Source organism: Akebia trifoliata, unplaced genomic scaffold (assembly GCF_017979445.1).
Source record: "Akebia trifoliata isolate Shusen 1 unplaced genomic scaffold, ASM1797944v1 Contig00373, whole genome shotgun sequence".
NCBI classification, from domain to species: Eukaryota; Viridiplantae; Streptophyta; class Magnoliopsida; order Ranunculales; family Lardizabalaceae; genus Akebia; species Akebia trifoliata.
Genome location: NW_028236993.1, coordinates 8,923 through 15,914, shown reverse-complemented (window position 1 = coordinate 15,914; position 6,992 = coordinate 8,923).

Below are 6,992 nucleotides of genomic sequence, written 5' to 3'. Positions count from 1 at the left end.
AGGTTTTGTGTTCAATATCCAATATGAGTAATATTTCCTTGGGGCCTCCCACGAGGGCACTCCCTCACTTACCTGGTGCGTGTGATCTGCAGGCCTTGCATATGCCCAAGGGAGGGACCCATATGCCCTGGATCATCTGGTCCCCCTAGTCGAACGTAAGTCAAACAACCCCATTATAAAATTATATATATATATAGGGTGGGGTTCCTACGACCCCCATTACGCTGGGTGGGGTGGCCCCATGAAGTGTGATCCACTAAGGGGGGAGAGCTTTTCTGGGTACTTTAGGCAATGTGATAAAAGAATTAATCTCACGCTCCTCACCTATTCTTCATCAATCGTAATTGTTGTGAAGTAATTGTCAATGTCTTGCATCAAGTGGGATCCACTAAAGGGGAGGGATTGACTGGGTACTTTGGGCTATGAGATAAAGGAATTAATCTCACGCTCCTTATCAGTTATGATTTTTGTGGAGTATGAGTCAACCTCCTATGTCAAATGGTATTAGTGTCAAGTTTCGTGTTCAAGTCTCCTTCACAGTGTGGATGGATGATGCAGGGGCATCTCCATGCTGGGTAGGGTGGCCCCATGAAGTGTGATCCACTAAGGGGGGAGATCTTTAGTGGGTACTCAGGCTATGAGATGAAAGAATTGATCTCACACTCCTTTGAGGCTTTTGTGAAGTATTGGTTGATGTCATACGTAAAATGATATCATAGCAGGTCTCGTGTTCAAGCCTCCTCTTCAGCGTGGCTGAATGGTGCAAGGGCATTTCCATGTTGGTTAGGGTGATCCACGAGGTGGGATCATTGATGGAGGTGACCCATGAGATGAGGCCCATGAGGTGGGACCCACTAAAGAGGGGAAGGTCTAACTGGGTACTTTGGATAATGAGGTAAAGGAATTAATCTCATGTTCCTCATCAATCGGCTTTTGTGGAGTGTTGGTTAATGTCATGCGTCATTAACCCTTTCCACATTCTCTTCAACTGATACACCTGTATATTTCTCTTTCTTCTCAAGCCTTCGAATCTCCCCTAACATCTCCTTCTTGCTCTACCGAATGATTCCCTATTCCAAACTTTCAAATACTCCTTAATGACTTTTAACTTAACACTGGAATATGTACCCTGCCTACCTGTGAAAGATAGGTTCCATCATTCATGTATCATTTCCTCAAAATTATGATTTAAAAGCCACATATTTTTGAATTAGAATGGACCGGATCATCAGTTCACCAATCCAACTGGTAGGGTAACCGAACAATGATCTATTGCCAGATTAAGGATAGTTATCTGAACAATTGAATGTAAATGACCCGCCCATGTCAATGATACTAAAAATCTATTCATTGTTGTTTTTTCTTGGTTGGCTTAATGAATCTTGTTCCTCCATTTAATTTTGTCTAAAACATTCAATTTTTTTTTTTTTTTTTTGGGAAGGTTAAACATTCAATTTGTCTGTACAAAATGAACCAAAACAGGAATTGTGTAAGGCTGTTTGTAAAAAAATTGGGGTCATTTGAGGGTTGGGAACTATTAACTGCAAACCTGAAGGCTGAAGCCGAACCAAGGTAACCAGCAAACCAGGTGAATGATGTGTTAATATCATGAGAGGCCTAATTAATATTATTGCTTTTACTGTTGAATAGGGGCTGTACCCCAATATTCATATGGAGTAGGATTTGAATAGGGGCAGTACCCCAGTATTCCATTCTACCTTTTGCCAATAAAAAATGTAGCTAGGCTCCTTCACCATAAAATGGAAGTTACATGTTGTCTATGGTTCTATTGTAAAGTGAGTTATAAACACAGGAGACAAAAAAAAAAAATATATTTGTTTATATCTCATTCATTCATTCATCAATTGTTAATCTCTTAGATTCCTCCAGTTTTTAATCTTTGTCTTGTGGAAACTTTTATTGCTACTAACTACACTCATAAGATTTTGATGACTAATTCAAGAAATGTTGTTATAGAGTTCGGGTTTCTCTTCTTTCTGCAAGCTGACACATTTGTGAATAATGTTGGTTATTTTAAAAGCTCTCTATGATTCTTGATTCGTAGTTGATGACACTGACAACTTTGTGAGACTCGGAAAATGATATTTTCAAAAAATTTGCACTAAATAAAAAATATCTTCTTACGAGATTTTCTAAGAAATCTATTACCTTTCTTTTGTGTTGCTTAGTTGATTTGCTTTATAACCTACAAAGGGTCGCTTCATTGCAAGAATTGTTTGTTTTCTTCACCATTCGATGGTGGAATCCAGCAACATTTGAAGCCATGCACCCCAATGGGAATGTAGGTTACAGAGCTTCCTGGCCTTATGTAAAAGACAAACCCTACTTGTGGACATGGCTATTTGTCGTTCCTTTAGTTGCTTACACTCTATGGCAGATTCTCTGTTTTCTCATTGTTAATGTCCTACGTCGACAAAGGCTGTTGAGGGATCCCGAAGTCATGACTTCTTACAGGTTCTCTCTCTCTCTCTCTCTCTCTCTCTCATAGTTAATTGATCAACTGCTATCTTTAGAGAGATTATATTGCCACACTGACTTTTTTATTTATAAAACACCATTGATAAAATTCTATGACAAACCACGAAAGGGTTCGAAAAAAAGGTGAGGGAAGAAAGGAGCAAAATGGTAATCCGACTGAAGCCAACTGTTGGTTTCTTCCTCGATCAATCTATCTGTGTTATAAATAGTCCCTTTAGAGCTCCAAGAGCTTTTCCTTGCCAATCTTCGATTTCTTCTTCGATCACTTTCTTGCCCTCATAACCAATCCCTTTTGAGCTGGAAGAGCTTTTCTCACCTAACTAGAACCAAGACCAATGAACTTATCCAAAGAAGAGAAAAAATGAACTTATCCAAAGAAGAGAAAAAATGAGAATTAAAAATGATGGTTATTTTCCCCCTACGTACCACATACCATATTTATTTATTTATTTTTTGGGTTTGAGAGGGCGTAAGCTGGACTTGAGCTCATGACTACAAAGTGGAGATCGCAATATGTCAACCAACTGAGCTATGGGTCTAAGCCCAGCCATATTTACTCCGACTGTATGGTGTATTGTAAAAAATGTTTGTGTTGCAATATATGCTCTCTTTATTTTAGAGAGCTTCTATTGCCACACCAACTTTTGTTTACGCCATCCCAAGATGTGTGCTAATGCTTCGGTGATTTACAAATGAATTGGGGTGGGCTTAGCTAAAGTTGGTGCGGCAATAGAATCCCTCTCATTTTATCCCCTAGTTCTGTATCATGATTCCCGAGTTTTGATAGGGAACTTTCAAAGAAAGCTCAAAAAGCTAATAACATATGGTGGTGTTTAAGTGGGTTACTCGGGGATCAGAACCGTGTGATCATGTATATATTACTCCAAGGTGCATTCACCGTTACAACCATGGCACTCACCGTCCCTATCTTCTTATCATATCGCTTGCATTTGATTTTCCTAATACTCAAGGTCTCGACTGCTACGTGGAATGGAGGTAGTTTTCTACTAGAAGTGATGCCAAGGCAAGTAATTCTCAAGGAGAAGAAGAAACTAGAGCTTCAGCCATTACCAACTCCGTCAGACCAGACTACGGCGACTATAAAGGAAAATTCAACTGAGGCCAATCATTCCACTGAGACTCACCAATCCGAATAGCCGTTGTATGGATACCCTATTGTAAAATTCTGTTTTGACTTGAAAATGGAACTTTTTACTCTTTTGAATTTTGCGTCGTTTGTACCGATCGATGAGTGGTATGTTTTAGAGAACAGGTATGCGTTTTGAATGAGGAACTTTTTTTTTTAGTTCATATTGTCATTAGTTGTTTGCTTCTAGTCTTCAAATTGAAATGTTTTGAATGGAAATTTGAACATTAGGAAGGTAGCATCTCTTTTGGTTTTTCATTTATTCTGGAAGGTTGAGGTTCCATGAAAACTTTCCAATCATATATAAGGGGAATGATGGGAAGATGTCGAATGGGATGTAAGTGATGTTAATGTAAAGTGTTGCTTAAGTTATTATTAATTTTTTTTTAATAGATTTATGAATCATAAAGTTCTTTTTCAGATATGAAAGTGATGCAAATTTTGTTGAAATGGATTAATGGAAAGAGTTGTGATAATTTGATACCCCCTTTGACATAAACCCCCCTATGCCCCCATAACAGAACCGTAGATCATCTGCCTTGCGATACATAAGAAAAAGATTTACGGTTCTGCGTATCCGGAGGCAAATGATCTATGATTTTGTGATGGGGGCGTATGTCAGAGGGGGGCGTTAGAAAATCCTTATTCTTATGAAAATTCAGATAATTATATTATTGTACTTCTATTACCTTTTATTCATAAAAATAAAAATAAAGACATTGAGGACCTTCCTATGGAAAATGTTCTACTGTGTGTGTGTGTGCGCGCGCGCGTGTGAGGTAGGAAGGTTAATCTTGTCTTTAGAAAGACTTTCTTAGAAATTTATCTTATTTGATCTTTTATTGAAAGTAATGGTTGTAATGTTATTAAGTAATGCCATTTTTTACATATCACAAAGTTTCAAATAGTTTATTCCATATCAACTCTAGGGTTGTCAATGGATCGATCAAATTCAAAATCTGATCCGTTCCGATCATACAACCTTGGATTTGGATTTCTATGTAGAATCAAAGGGATAAATTAGGAGGCTTCGACAGATTATCTTGTAGACAATCGATGAAAGTCAGCTTCAGTCCAATGATAATGGAATCTTGTGTAATCTACCTTACTTTACAAAATTAAAGATGATTGAAATTGAAATGAGTATAATAACTAAAAATATATACCTTTGAGTATTAAATTTTTACAAGAATAATATAATATTTCTAGAGACTTTTGAAAACTTGGCTCTGATACCAGTTATAGGATCAGGTTTAATTTTTTAGTTTGAATTTTTTGATCAGGGATATTGATGAAAGGTTGGTCAGAGAAGGTGGTCGGACAGAGAAGGTCGAAAGTTGATCGGAGAAAGTGGTTGGAAGTTGATCGGAGAAGTATGTATTTTCGAATACTTTCTCAAATGAAGGAGCATGATTTTTATAAAGGTTTCAGAAGAATGTAGAAAGGACAGGTGTTCGGTTGATGTTTGGGAAGGTTCGAGAAGGGACACTTATTTGGTTAGGATTTTGCCGACATTTTTGAGTATGTGAAGACTTGTGAAGTATACATGTGGCAACTTATTATTTGACCGACAGTGCTACAATGCGTGTTGGCGGCTTTTGACAGCATGACGATTTTCTTTGACGACTAAAACACTATTTGGTGAATAGTAATTTTGACTTTTGAATAGTGTTCTACTATTTTTTTTTACTTTTGATACGCGTTTTCAAATAGTATTTTACTACTATTTAAATCGTTATTTTTTTACAAATCGAACTTTTGCATATTTATATAGACTCTTTGACTTATTTACATATAGACTCTTTGACATATTTACACACCAATTTTTTGAACTTTTACAAATTTATACAAACTTATATTTACAGACAACTTTATAGACCTTCAAACATATATCTTTTTAGAACAAAAACTATTCTTCTTCGTCATCATCAGAAATTTTGGAGAGTATTTGATGAATATGATTTTGCGATGATAGATCCTTGGGTTAACATTACATCTTTGAGGCTTTTGAGTTCTTTGGATATCTTTTGCATTTGTTCAATGACTAATACAAAGTCTTGGGCAGAAACTTTTGTAAGAGATGTTGTTGGTGTAGCTGTTGTTGAGGCAGTTGCTTAGGTATAGGATTTTGAAGACTTTGTTGAGACTTTTGGTAATTTCAAAAATTTGTCAAGAGACAAAGTCTTTTGTATTTTTTGAAATGCTTCAGGAGTCATATTATTTTGATCATATTTATCTCACCATTTAACATAGGTATTTTTGAAAAAAGTGGGAAAACTGTTTAGTAATTCTTTTGAGTGATTCCACTTAAGTATCTAAGGGTAACTTGCGTGGACAAAGAATAATATATTTTAATAATTTAAATCATCAATTTTGAATTAGTTATTGTTGACAAATTCCTCAAAAAGAGAAATTTATTCACGAGGGAGAATTTGAGGGATAAAACCATAATTTTGCCATCATTGGTTGAAGAACCAATAAAGAATTTGATTATTAAACTTTTGACCAAATTTGATTAACCATGAATGAGATCCTTTTGTATTTTAAATAAGGAGAATGTATTCCCATGCATTTTGATAGTCCCAATAGGTGTATGGAATTTGTTGATTGGTTAGAGATTTGACATATTTTGATGTCTAAAAAGAAGAACCCCATTATTGATAAGGTATAATACTTTGGATTTTCAATTTGGAATATGCTATTTCTTCATCTTGATAAAAATTATGAGAAATAATTACATTTTGAAATTGAGAAAGAATTACTTCATAATATTTAGAGGATAAATTGGGTTGTTTGGGATTGAAAAGATTATACTAGGGAATAATTGCTTTTGAATTTGAGGAATCGTTAAAGATTCAAATTGCTTTTGAGATAATTAAAATAGGGTTTAGCTTATTTTATGAAGTATTCAGATTTTGGGGATATTGGAGAAAAACGAGAAGAGAAATTTTGATCTCAACAGGAATTTTCTCATTTTCTTTTGACTTTTGTTGACTTTTGGAAGAGCTCATTGTGGCTTTTGAAGAATTTTTTTGGTTAAAAAAAATCAGAGAAACTGTTTTGAGAACCAGCAATAAATTCAATATCAAATTAAAAAATAGAGAGTAAAGTTTGCCATCTAACAAAGATTTGTTTTAATGCAAGGTTTTTTACATCTTATTCTAAAATATTTTTTACAAATTTATAATTAATTTTTAATAAAAACTTTTGATTTAGAACATCATTCTTAAATTTTAAAATTGTTAAAATTTCTTTTTTGATTGTTGAGTAATTTTGTTGATAAGGATTTCAAATTTCTGTTATATATCTTATTATTTGTTCTTTGTTTGCTGATTTTTGCAATGAT